Here is a 13,263-nt window from a genome sequence, read left to right as displayed (position 1 = left end):
GACATCCGTTACCAAAACATAAAACATTTAGTGAAAAAAGGTTTTGTCAAAATGCAATATGTATCTACACATGATCAAATTGCTGATATGCTCAACAAACCACTTCCAGCAGCTCAACATGAGTATCTGCGTAAGAAGATGTGCCTTATTTGATGATGTACTGATATTCGCTCAACTGGCAAAGAAGGGGAATGTCACTGCGTTATTTTATTTGCCAGCTGAACTCATCATTTCTGGACTGTCAGACTCTCCATAGTTTGCCAACTTCTTATCAGTAAGCTACGTGTTTCCATATCCACCCACATTCCTTCACTTGCTTCACACACTTCTTTCCTTTGTTCTCTTTCCAGCAAGGTCCGGCTGAGATAGCCGGCAAGAATTACTTTCAAAAATGTAGCAATTAACTTTTCTTAGTTAGTGAGGTGTTTTATTTTCTTTATAACAAATAAATGAGTTTTATTAGAAACTTTTCTTCGGGCTTTCTTTTCAGAATATTGCAAACAAGGAGGAGCCACGATTCATCTCCTCTAATTAAACCAGGGTAATTAGTCCCAGAGCCAAACATGGGATTAATAAATGCCCTGACAGTCTTTCCTGTCCCTTCTTGGATGCTCAAATGCAAAAAGGGAAACATTTCTTGATGCCTCCTTGCCTTGTGATCAAATGCCACTTTTGCTAGTAGTTTGTGGCCACTTAAAAGACTGATAACAAACCAGGCTCAGTTTATCCCATGCTTGCATTTCATGGGAGTATCCTGATAGTTGATCAGAGCAGCAGCTTTAGCATTTAAGAACAGAAGTAAGTTAGTTGCTTTTATATACATAATCCTTAAAAGGGTTGTCCTGTAGGGACCCTGCCATGGTCTAATTCACACTGGAAATATAGCAAAGGAAAATATTTCCTCACTTGCTTTGTCCTGTTTTCTCCACTGGAAATGGTTGTTTGCAATACACAAGGAGTGGATACTTTCCCAAGAGCTCACAATTCAAGAATACCAATGTGCACATGAGGTATCTCAGGGTGGGGAATGCCATGGGGGGAGGGGGGGCTAGTGATAGAACAAGCGCAAAAGGCCTCCTCGACCCACTAAGATGGCGGTCACCAAATTTTCGGACCTCAGGGACCACTAAATTCATAATTTTAAATCCCACAGACCACTAATATGATTTTTTTAAAAAGATAAATGTCAGGGTTCCAAATAACACCCCCAGCAGAAGTAAAACTCCAAGACAGGCATTATCCTCAAAGTTCCATTTTATTAGAGATGTCATATTGGCACATCTGGGAAAAACTGAATCTGAAAGGCCTCTGGGTTTTCCCTACCCAAATCAATATCAAAGTTCCTTCCCCTGCACTCACATGTCCATCATATGGTCCAATCGTCCCTGTCCCAACTGGAGTTGCTTCCCAGTTACACCTCTCCAGGCTGAACATCCTTGACTCCTAGGGAAAAGGATGTTGTTATAGCTATACATCTCACCCTGTCTCCATCCAAGCCCCCTCCTGTTTCCCACAGCATGCCCATCCACCAAGTGTGGCAGCCCTGAAGATCCAAAGTAAAAGATGGCCTCCAGGGCTGACAAGCTGCCCCCACTCAGTTGATGAACGTGTCCTGAAACAAGATAAATGTAGGAGGTTAGGCCAGTCAGTACCTAACTGCCTCTCTCCCCCACCCCAGGAGGACCCTTTGGCTTATTAGGGAATTTATCATGGAATTAGCTATAACATACAGAGGAAAACAGAACAGAAAGAAGAAACAAAATCAAGGAATATTAGAAGAAGAGTATAAGACATTAGAAACAGAATTACAAAAAGATCCACAAAAAAAGGAAATAAAGAACCAAATGGACTTAATGAAACATAAAATGAGCTTAATGCACACAAAAAAATTAGCACAGAAAATTGAAAGTGTTAAAATCTTTTTGAAAATGCTAACAAACCAGGAAGATGGCTGGCGTATAAATTAAAAAAGAGAGAAAAAAAAGAAATAGATAGACAAATTAATGGATAATGAAGGGGAAATTCACTACTGAAATGAAGATAAAAAGAAAGTGATTAAAAATAAGAAATTATATGAGCAAGAGTTAATATCAGAAGAGAAAATAAAACAATATTTAGAAAAAGCAGAAATATCTAAAATACCTAAACAGTTAAAGCAGCGCTAGATGAACGTATATCTATGATGGAGTTAACAAAAGCAATTAAGAGGCAAAAGAATGGGAAGACACCAGGACTGGAGGGTCTACCAGCTGAATTATATAAAGAATTGCAGGAAACTGAGCAAACCAAAGTTGGACATATTTAATGAACTTTAGTTAGAGGCAAAGACACCAAATTCATGGATGGAAGCATATATTTCCCCTATACCGAAAGAAGATGCAGACTTACAACAAATAAAAAACTATAGATCAATATCCTTGTTAAATGTGGATTATAAAATAATTGCATCAATAATTGCAGAAAGACTAAAACAATTTTTAAACCAATTCATACACCCAGATAAAAATGGTTTTCTACCTAAGAGACAAATTAAAGATAACGTGAAAATAATTCTGAATACCTTGGAGTATTATGACACACATCGAGAGAAGCAAATGGCGTTGATCTTCTTAGATGCACAGAAAGCGTTTGACAATGTGAATTGGCAATTTTTGCTAGTACAGTTAAAAATGATGGATTTTGGGGAGAGATTTATTAAAATGATTAAGACAATATACAATAAACAAACCCCAAAAGTGATGGTAAATGGAGATATGACTGAGAAAGTATTAAGAAAGGTACAAGACAAGGATGTCCTCTGTCTCCATTATTTTTATATTGACGTTTGAAATATTAAATAGAAATCTTAGACGACACAGGGATAAAAGGCATGGAGATTAAAAGGGAACAATATAAATTGGAGGCATTTGCAGATGATTTAGCCTTTATTCTGGAAGATCTATCAACAAGAGGGCCTAAACTAATAAAAAAAATAGAAGAATATGGAGAAATGGCAGGTCTGAAAATAAATAAAGAGAAAACTAAGATTTTAGTTAAAAATCTCACTGATAAGAAAAAAAAGAATTAGTAAAGAATGTAGATATTCAGATAGTAAAGAAAGTTAAATATTTAGGGATCCAGCTGACAGTCAGATGTGTAACAATTAAGGAAGATAATTATTATAAGTTGCTGAAGCAAATCCAAGTAGATCTGGAAAAGTGAAAGAATCTGCAACTATCTCTGGTAGGAAAGTAGCAACAATCAAAATGAATATATTGCCAAGATTATTGAATTTATTCCAGACAATTCCGATAAAACTGGAAAAGAAATATTTTGAAGAACTTAATAAAATAATACGTAAGTATATTTGGCAAGGGAAAAAAGCAAGAATTGGTTTGAAAATGATGCAAGAGGAAGCTTTGGACTACCAAACTGGGAATTGTACTATCAGGCTGCAGTACTAGCATGGATGAAAGAGTGGATTGTATTGAGGAATATAAGATTATTGACCTTAGAAGGACACAATTTACAACTGGGGTGGCATGCAGTTTTATGGTATGGAAAAAATAAGATACATGGATATTTTCAGAGACATTATATAAGGAATGCATTATTATGGGAGAAAATTAAAGAACATTATTTGAGGATATCAGTTTGGCTTTCAACAATGGAAGCATTGATTCATTCAAATATTATAAATATGGGAAATATTGTCAGATATAAAGATATTTTGAATGAAGAAGGGGGACTTAAAACAAAAGAAGAAATGAGTGAGCAAGGGATCGATATAATGTGGTACACACGTGCAGATACAGTCTAGATATGAGAAAGATGCTAAATTACAGGGGTTTTACAAAGAATTAATGGAGTTACATAAAATTTTAACAGGAACAGAAGAAAGATTAATAAAGAAACTATATAATTACTTATTGGGTATAAAACTGAAAGAGGAACAAGTAAAATAGACAATGATAGCATGGACGAAAAACTTTGATTATACAATAGAACTAGATAAATGCCAGAAATTGTGGGACAGGAATTATAAATTAACGATGTCAACTGCATATAAAGAGAATTTGTATAAGGTGTTTTATAGATGGCATTTACCACCAGCAAGGTTGGCAAAAATGTTTAAAGATAAATCAGCTAAATGTTGGAAGTGCCATCAAATACCTGGATCTTACTATCAGATGTAGTGGACATGTGGAGAAGCAAAGAAGTATTGGATAAAAATTAGGATATGATTGGAAGAGATGGTACAACAACGTATTGAATTGAAACCAGAAATATTTCTGCTTACCTGGAATCTTACCTGAAATCTATAATAAAGAGAATATATATTTAATTATTCATGTATTAACTGCAGCTAGAATTGTATTTGCACAACATTAGAAAAATGGAGATAATCCTATTGATGAAAAACTGATAAGGAAAATAGTAGAATGTGCAGAAATGAACAGATTAAGGAGAATCTGTTCATCAAGGAGAAAGAACAAACTGAATATTATACAGTATGATATGGGAAATATTTTATCAATGGTTGGAGAATACAAAAGGAGTTTGGAAATGAAGAAGGGTAAAGAACAAGTAGAAAATACATTAAAATAGAGATATAAATAAGATGAAAATTGTTAGTATATGTATGATGGGAATAATGATGTTTAATGTTAATATGGTATCACTAGAAGATATTAAGAAGAAAATGGAGAGCTTTACAATTTTTAAATGTTTAATATATTATAATATTAAGTTTAGAGAAATAATGTGAATGTGAATGTTAATGATGTGGCAAATGGTGAACGATGTTGCACAGAGATGTTTGAACCCACACTGCATAAGGAAAGATGGAATGTTTATCTTTCTAATTGAAAAATAAAAAACTTTTAATATAAAAAAAACAATTGCCGAAACTATATCCTGATTAGTTTGGTACTAGTCCCCATAGCGGTCAAGGTGGAATCAAATTCAGTTCAGGAAATAGGCCAGCTTTCCCAGGGTTCCGTCAAATGTCACCCTGAACCATGGGGGAGGGGTGGCTGGCAGTGCAGGCTGCGGGGCTGGTATAGGCTGTGGGCCTAGAGCTGGTACATCCTCTGGTACTGCACCCATCCCTGGCTGGGGTAAAAGGCCCAGCCAGGAGGGATTTGGTTGGCTGGAGGCAGTCTGATGGCTGACTGGTGATGGGGGGGGGGCGGTTGTTGGGTCTCGGCAGCCCCAACAGTTCCCCCTGCAATCCCGGACTGGATTGGCCTAGAGGCCCTTGCTGTATGGGGCCAATTCCCACAGAAGCTGTCATCCCGGTGGACTGGGCCTGATGAGGGAGGCTAAGGTGCGATCTGCTTTGTGCCAAGTGAAACCAAGTCGGAGCTCCACTCTGGACAGTCACGACTCCTTGATTCAGGAAGGTGAATGTGGGTTGGGTCAAGACCCAGCTGGGCTGGCTGTTTGGGGGAGGCTGGGCAACACTGCCCATACTGAGTTGGTCAAATTGTTCCAGAAGACCTGCTAGCGACTGGCTCCACGACAGCAGCGGAAACTCCATTCCCTAGAATTGCTGGGCTCAGGAAGTCTTGCCGTTCTCCACTTGAAGACCTGTGCACACTCCGCTCTTCCCATTGTGATCCGGGGCTCCTGAAGCGTCACCTCAACTGCCAACTCCTGAGACGGCATGGTTCCCGGGGCTTCACCCCATTGGGAAGGCTCTGGCTGAGCGATCTGCCAGGGTGCCAGCTCTTTGGGCCAGGTGCCTTGCTGACGGTCAGCCTCCACGGTCTCCAGTGCTGCCACCATGCTCTCTGAAGGGGAGATGGTCTTGAGGGTTACCTCTGAGCTAGTCCCTATAGCTCCTTCCGTGGTTGCCATCTTCTCTTCCATCTTTCCTGAGTCTTTATGCCGCCCGGCAATCAAGCTGGTGCCCGGGGCTCAGGATCCCAGACAGCACCCAATAGAGCAGGGAGCTGGGTAGATTTTTTTAAAAGGGTTAATGTCAGGGTTCCAAATAACACCCCCAGCAGAAGTAAAACTCCAAGCAGACATACTCCTCAAAGTTCCATTTTATTAGAGATGTCATAGTGGCATATCTGGGAAAAACCGAATCTGAAAGGCCTCTGGGTTTTTCCCACCCAAATCAATATCAAAGTTCCTTCCCCTGCACCCACATGTCCATCACATGGTCCAATCATGTCCCTGTCTCAACTGGAGTTGCTTCCCAGTCATGACTCTCCAGATGCAGGCTGAATGTGCTTGACTCCCAGGGAAAAGATTGTTATGGCTTTACAACTCACTCTGTCTCCATCCAACACCCCTCCCGTTTCCCACAGGATGCCCATCCACCAAGTATGGCAGCCCTGAAGATCCAAAGTAAAAGATAGCATCCAGGGCTAATAATAAATACATTTGTAAAATAATGGGCCTAGTGAAGGGGGTGGGGGTGGCCAGCACAGGAGGCAGCCTTTCCCTTCCCGGATCATCTCGTGGCTGCTTGGCCCCTTAACCGTGGCCTGCGGATCAGCTGAGCCAGCAAGGGCTGGGAGTTCTGTCTCTGCATGCCTGGAGATGTTTCTGGCACACTCTTGCTAACCCCAGTCCTGCCCACAGCACCAGGCAACCTTGCAGCCAAGGGCCCCTTTCTTCCTCAGCTCATCTTGTGGCTCTGGAGCAAGCAGCGACCTCAGTTTACAGTCCGCCAGGCCTGGAGCTTGGGTGTTGCTTGGGCTGCTGCTACGATGAGGCAGAAAGCCATGCAGCCCATCAAAATTGGCTCCCCCTCTCTACCTGGCTGCTGCTGCTTAAGAAAAGGACGATTGTGAGAAGTGTTTGCTTATGGTAGATGTAAAGTTTCAAGCAATCAAATGTCTTTGTGTATGTGAGAGAGAGAGAGAAAGAAAGAGAAACGATGGAGGGATGTAATATTGTTACAGATGAAAATACCTAACCTGATATCTGTAAATATGTGTGCTTGTTTATATGTCATTGTGTGATGTCATTGTGTCACTTACCATTGGTTAGTACTTACCATTAGCCCCGCCTTCTCTGTATATAAGTTCTTGCTCCTCCCAGATTAGTGCCTGTCTAATTGTGTTCCTGAGGAAGAAAAGAAATAAATATTACTATTACAAGAAAGCCTACAGTCTCTTATATATGGGCCTAACCAGGATAACCAAACTAGCAACAAATTGGTAGCAAGAGGATGGTTTGGTAGGCCCAACCGAACATAAAGATGCAAGACTCACATAACGACAAAAGAAGACCTGCCACCAGATACATAACGAAAAGAATGGCAGCTCAACTAACTCCTGACAAATATACACCACTTGAAAATATTAAGAAACAAACGCAATTACAAGAAAATGAACTGCTAACACCAAACAAAGAAGATGAGGTAAAAAGAAAAATACTAGAATTAATAGAAACAACTACAGCTGAATCAAATCTGCTTGTGAAAATCCGCAGCATAATAAACGACCACGGAACAGCAGCAGATAACGAAAATAACAAACAAGAAAACTGCAAGGTAAGAAATTCAACCCCTGACTTCAAAAATGACACCAAAGATGGCGACAGCTTCCCGCCTTTTTCATGGCAGCCATCTTACCCACCTAATACCTCTAAAATGCCTGACCAATTACTAAAAGAATTCCAAACCTCAAACTACGAAATAAAAAACAAAACCTACCAAGAAGATGATTACCCGAGTCCAAAAACAAATAAAAAACAATTATTTAAACAAAACAAAGCTCAACCTACTGAAGTAGAAATAGACAATGCTATACAGGTGCTAACTGCAGCACTCGGGACTAAACTAACAATACCAAACAAACAACCAGAAAATGAAATAGAAAATTCTAAACTACCATCTACCAAAGGCCAAAAAGAAATAGACTGTCTAAAGAAAGGCCTAGCCACCCGAAGAAAGACAAGCTGGCAATCATACTTACCTACTGAAGAGCAGCTCCCTGAACAACCCGGCTCCATTGGCAATGGCGGCCCGCCTCAAGCTCCACTTACTGACGACCTCAGAGAAGACTCCCCGATGAGCAGAGCAGCACCCCAGGCATTCTTCAGTCACCAGAGGCCCTCCGGAAACAAAGCAGAGCAACAGAAGGCCGTCTGGGACTTCACCCCAGAAGCTGCAGACACAGGAACCTCCCTCATCGACTGCTGGAGAAAAATGAGGACTGAGCATGCCCAGAACGAGCCTGCAAAGAAAGAAGAAGGAAACATAAATACAAGTCAGCGCAACATAGAGATAAGTAAATACAGACATACATCTACCATACCCAGACCTTATTGTGAGTATGCTAAGGTCTTAAATCATGGACAGCTACTAAACATGAATAACACCTCACTACACTCAGGGACAATACCTCCAGACTTTATAAAATTGAAATTAGATGGAAGCAACTTAATGGAATGGGATCAGTGTTTACAGATTGTATATATGAAAGAAAATGTTTTATTTTTTATTGATAACCCACCAAATAAGCCTTGGACCTATGAAATAGACTGCCTCCACCACAAAGCATACTATATGTTAATTGTTTCTATTTCCCCAAGTATACTCCCCAGTATAGAGCATAATTTAACTGTATTTGAAGTATATCAAAAATTATTCAGACTGTTCTATAGCAAAAATGTAGCCACTACCACAAAAATCTCTAGGGAATTCTATTCTGCCAAACTAAAACATGATACATCCATGAGTGAGCATATCTTGAATTTAAACGCTGTAAGAGCAGACCTTATTCAAAGGGGAGAAACCATTTCTGACAACACCATGAAAAGCATTATAATTAACTCACTAGATCACAGCTGGGATAACTACATTACACTAATAGATAACCTAAGTATAGAGCAAATTACTTTAGAAAACCTTACCAATAAGCTTATTACTGAAGATAGACTTAGAAGAGAGCGATATACACAACAAAGAGAAGGTAGAAATCAAAGAAGGACTGATTTCAGGGCCAGAGACAGATACCCACATGAATGTCTCACATGTGGATCTGAAAGACATCAGAGTAGAGACTGTCCCAAGAATATAGGATACAGTGACTCATATAAACACAAGGATAGAAGAATACACTTTTTAGACAGAACCTCCCCAGATTACAGGTATAAGAGAAGAGAATCACCACACTCTAGAGAAAGACAAACATACAGAAATAACCCTAGAGAAAATAAGAAAGGATCACTATATGGAATAAGAAATAATAACACTTTGATATCTGATTCACTCAACACCTGGCTCATAGATTCAGGAGCCACATGCCATACAACTCATAATAGAGAAATATTAAGTAACTTCACTGAAAAGAAATATTATATTAAAGTAGCAAACCAAAATAGAGTCCTAGTGAGAGGAATAGGAGACACGCATATAAAAGGTATAGGAAAAATAGAGGGGGTACTATTTGTGCCCGAAATTCCAAATAACATATTGGCAACCCTAAAGTTAAGCTTAGACAATGCAATAGAAACCACTTTCAGAGGTGGAAAGGTATTCATGACTAAGAACAACAGAAACATAGGTAAACTATTTACAAATGATGGACTAACATACCTACTGCCACAAGATAACGAACTAGTCTATGCAAACTATCAATTAAGAAACAAAAAACCAAATTCAGATAGCCATGATGAAAATAATGATAAGAATGCATCAAACACTGATACTAATATGTCTGAAAATTTAAACAATGGAAAACCTATTCACGATAATTGTAGTCACTTACTCCACAGAAAGCTAGGACACGCGAGCTTTCCAGTCATACGAAAAATGTTAGAGTGTTCCGAAGATTTAAAAATAAAGAACTGTAAAAATTACTTAGAATGCTCTGTATGCAATTCTTCCAAAATTAAAAACAAGCCAAAACCCAAAAAAGCCACCCGCACCACACAATCAACCTTTCAACTAATTCATATGGATGTAGTAGGCCCATTAAAACCTTCAATTAAATACAAAAAAAGATACTTCCTGACCATAGTCGATGACTATAGTAGATTTGGTTTTGTATACACCCTTAACCACAAAAGTGAGGTTTTCAAAAAATTTAAGGAGTTCTTTAAAATGGTAGAAACACAATACAATACCAAAATCAAACAAATAATGACTGACAGGGGGTCGGAATTCCTATCCAACGAATTTTCAATTTGGCTAAAATCACAAGGAATATTGCACTTTAAATCTTGTCCATTTTCCCCATTCCAAAATGGAGTCTCTGAAAGGAAGAATGGTTTGCTACAAACCATGGTTAAATGTGTGTTAGATGATGCTGGTTTAAACCAGTCATTCTGGGCTGAAGCCCTTAATTATTCCAATTACACTATAAATCGCTTATGGTCCAGTACAATCAATAAGACCCCATACGAACTCATGTATGGAAGGAAACCAAAAATTGGGCATTTACACGTATTTGGTGTATCTGCTGATGTATATGTGCCCTCACAGTTAAGACGCAAAGGAGAGAAAGTATCCAAAAGACTGATATTTATGGGGTACGAATCAGGAACCAAGGGATATCGCTTCATTGATAAAAATAATCACTTCATTGTATCCAGATCTGCCGTGTTTCATGAACACATGAACTGGTCAAAATTACATCTCAATGAAATTTACCCAGAATCAAAAAATATTACACACACGCACGCAAAACATCACACATCAGATACGAACCCCAAATCCACATCTACTAACAGAATCAAATGCCCAGTAATAGTTAATGATGAATGGAAAAAAGGACACCCCACTTTGAAAGTAGATCAATTAACCGAAAAAGAAGCTAAGTATATGCATAGCGATGAACATCCCCAGAATAGGCCCATTAGATCCAATAGGGGCATAATTCCTAAAAGATTAGATGATTACGTACTGTCTATCCAAGCTAAACACCTGACTCCTAACACATATGATGACATACTTAAGCTACCCCTAGAAGAAAAAAGTAAGTGGGAGGAAGCAATGAAAAAAGAGATGGACAGTTTGAGAGAACTAAATGTATATACACCAACAGACCTGCCCACTGAGAAATCCCCTATTGGCACTAGGTGGATCTATAAAATCAAGGAGCTAGAGGATGGTAAATTCCTATACAAAGCCAGGTTGGTGGCTCAAGGCTTTGCCCAAAGATTTCCGGATGACTATGAAGACACTTATTCCCCAACCGTTAGATCAGAAAGCGTGAAAACAGCACTAGTGTTAGCTTCTATCTTAAATCTGGAAGTATATCAATTTGACGTGCAGACAGCCTATCTGCACGCTGATCTAGATAAAGAAATTTATGTGAAAGCACCCCCAGGAAAGGATACAAAAAAGGGAGAAATTTGGCTATTAAACAAGAGCCTTTATGGACTAAAACAGTCCGGTAAGCGGTGGTATGAGTGCTTATCAAAGATACTTAAAAATATGGGTTTTGTAGCTACTTCATCTGATTTTTGTTTTTTCACAAAAAAAAATAATGATTCTATTGAATATGTTTTGATTTATGTTGATGATATATTGTATTTTGGACACGACAAAATTAAATGTGATAATTTCGCTGAACAACTAGGCAAAAATTTCAACTTAAAAATATTAGGAAAGGTAAATAAGTATCTAGGAGTCCAAATTGACAAAACAGATAAGGGGTTCAAATTATCTCAGAAAGACAAGATTATGGAACTCATACAAAAATGTAATTTAATTAATTCAAAAATTTGTGATACTCCTATGTCAACTGATTTTTATAGGAATGTGTATAATGAGTACGAACCATTCAAGGATAACACGTTATATCGATCAATTATTGGGTCCTTATTATACATATCTAATTGGACCAGGCCTGATATCACCCTTGCTGTAAATTTGTTGTCAAGACATGTAAGCAATCCTAACTCATACCACTGGGAAGGAATTAAGAGGATTCTAAAATATCTAAAGTCTAGCATTGATATGTGCTTATTCTTAGAACCATTCATTTCTGAAAAACCAACTTTGACCTGCTACGCTGATGCTGATTGGGCTACTGATTCAAAAACCAGAAAAAGTACTTCTGGATATGTTTTTCTTATAAATGGCTGTGCGGTGCACTGGTACACAGGCAAACAGAATTTAATTGCCACTTCCACAGCGGAAGCCGAATATGTTTGTTTATCCAAAGCGGTCAACAATCTAACTTGGTTCGATGACTTGTTAACCAATGTGTGGGATGAACCTGTTTATCCAATTATTATCAATGAGGACAATAAGGCAGCAATTGATATATCAGCTTCCGAAGCAATAGGTCAACGATCTCGACATATCGATATAAAATATAAACATGTAAGACAACTGTCAAGTATAGGATTTATTAAAGCTATCCATTGCAATACTAGTGAACAAATTGCTGATATCCTCACTAAGCCATTGCCAACCAAACAACATATGTATTTGACTTCCAAACTTGATGTGCATATATAATCTTAATAACCCACCATTAGTTAGGTATTTTAGAGGGGGATTTGTTACAGATGAAAATACCTAACCTGATATCTGTAAATATGTGTGCTTGTTTATATGTCATTGTGTGATGTCATTGTGTCACTTACCATTGGTTAGTACTTACCATTAGCCCCGCCTTCTCTGTATATAAGTTCTTGCTCCTCCCAGATTAGTGCCTGTCTAATTGTGTTCCTGAGGAAGAAAAGAAATAAATATTACTATTACAAGAAAGCCTACAGTCTCTTATATATGGGCCTAACCAGGATAACCAAACTAGCAACAAATATGAATTGCAGGTAACACAGGACTTCCAATTTGGCATCGCTGCAGGACTGTTGTAGGTAGCGGGGCTTCATGAACCTCGGCTGAATCCTCGTTGGGGGGCTCTAAGGGGCTAGAGGCACCCTGAAGGATGACGAAGAAAGGAGGGGCACCTTACAGGTCGCAGAGAGCAGTAGCTCTTCTGCTTGATCCGAGGCACCCTCCCATCCAACAACAAAGAAGAGAGGTGGCCATTATGGCTGCTGTGAAGCTGGGACAACTGAAGAAAGAAATGTGCTGGAGTGGTGTGTGAACAGTAGACTGGAACTGGGTGACGTGATTTTCAACTTCTTGACTAGAGATTAACCCCAAAGAAAATAAATTCTGAAAGAAAGATTCTCTAAAGCGATGTGAAAATGGTGAACAATCACATAGAGAAAAATTAGAGACCCAAAAGAAAGTGAAATCTAAGAGGGGAATATAAAGTTTTTAAAATATAGAAAGACTGGGCTTGAATATCTTATTGGTAATACTTTCAAGAGGCATTCTAAAATGCTGGAAATATT

At 38.7% G+C, this 13,263-nt stretch overlaps 1 long non-coding RNA gene across 1 annotated transcript; it reads right to left on the bottom strand.

The window, feature by feature from the left end:
• Positions 1 to 6,993: 6,993 nt before the first annotated feature.
• On the bottom strand, positions 6,994 to 12,696 carry LOC148114269 (uncharacterized). Its single transcript, XR_015733948.1, has 3 exons — positions 12,561 to 12,696; positions 7,917 to 8,177; positions 6,994 to 7,062 (listed from the first exon to the last, which is right to left on the bottom strand). It is a non-coding gene; the product is annotated as an uncharacterized LOC148114269 (long non-coding RNA).
• Between the last annotated feature and the right edge of the window lie 567 nt (positions 12,697 to 13,263).

Source organism: Pantherophis guttatus, chromosome 4 (genome assembly GCF_059756535.1).
Source record: "Pantherophis guttatus breed Tessera chromosome 4, ASM5975653v1, whole genome shotgun sequence".
In the NCBI taxonomy this organism is placed as follows: Eukaryota; Metazoa; Chordata; class Lepidosauria; order Squamata; family Colubridae; genus Pantherophis; species Pantherophis guttatus.
This window is presented reverse-complemented; position numbering and strand designations above follow the sequence as displayed.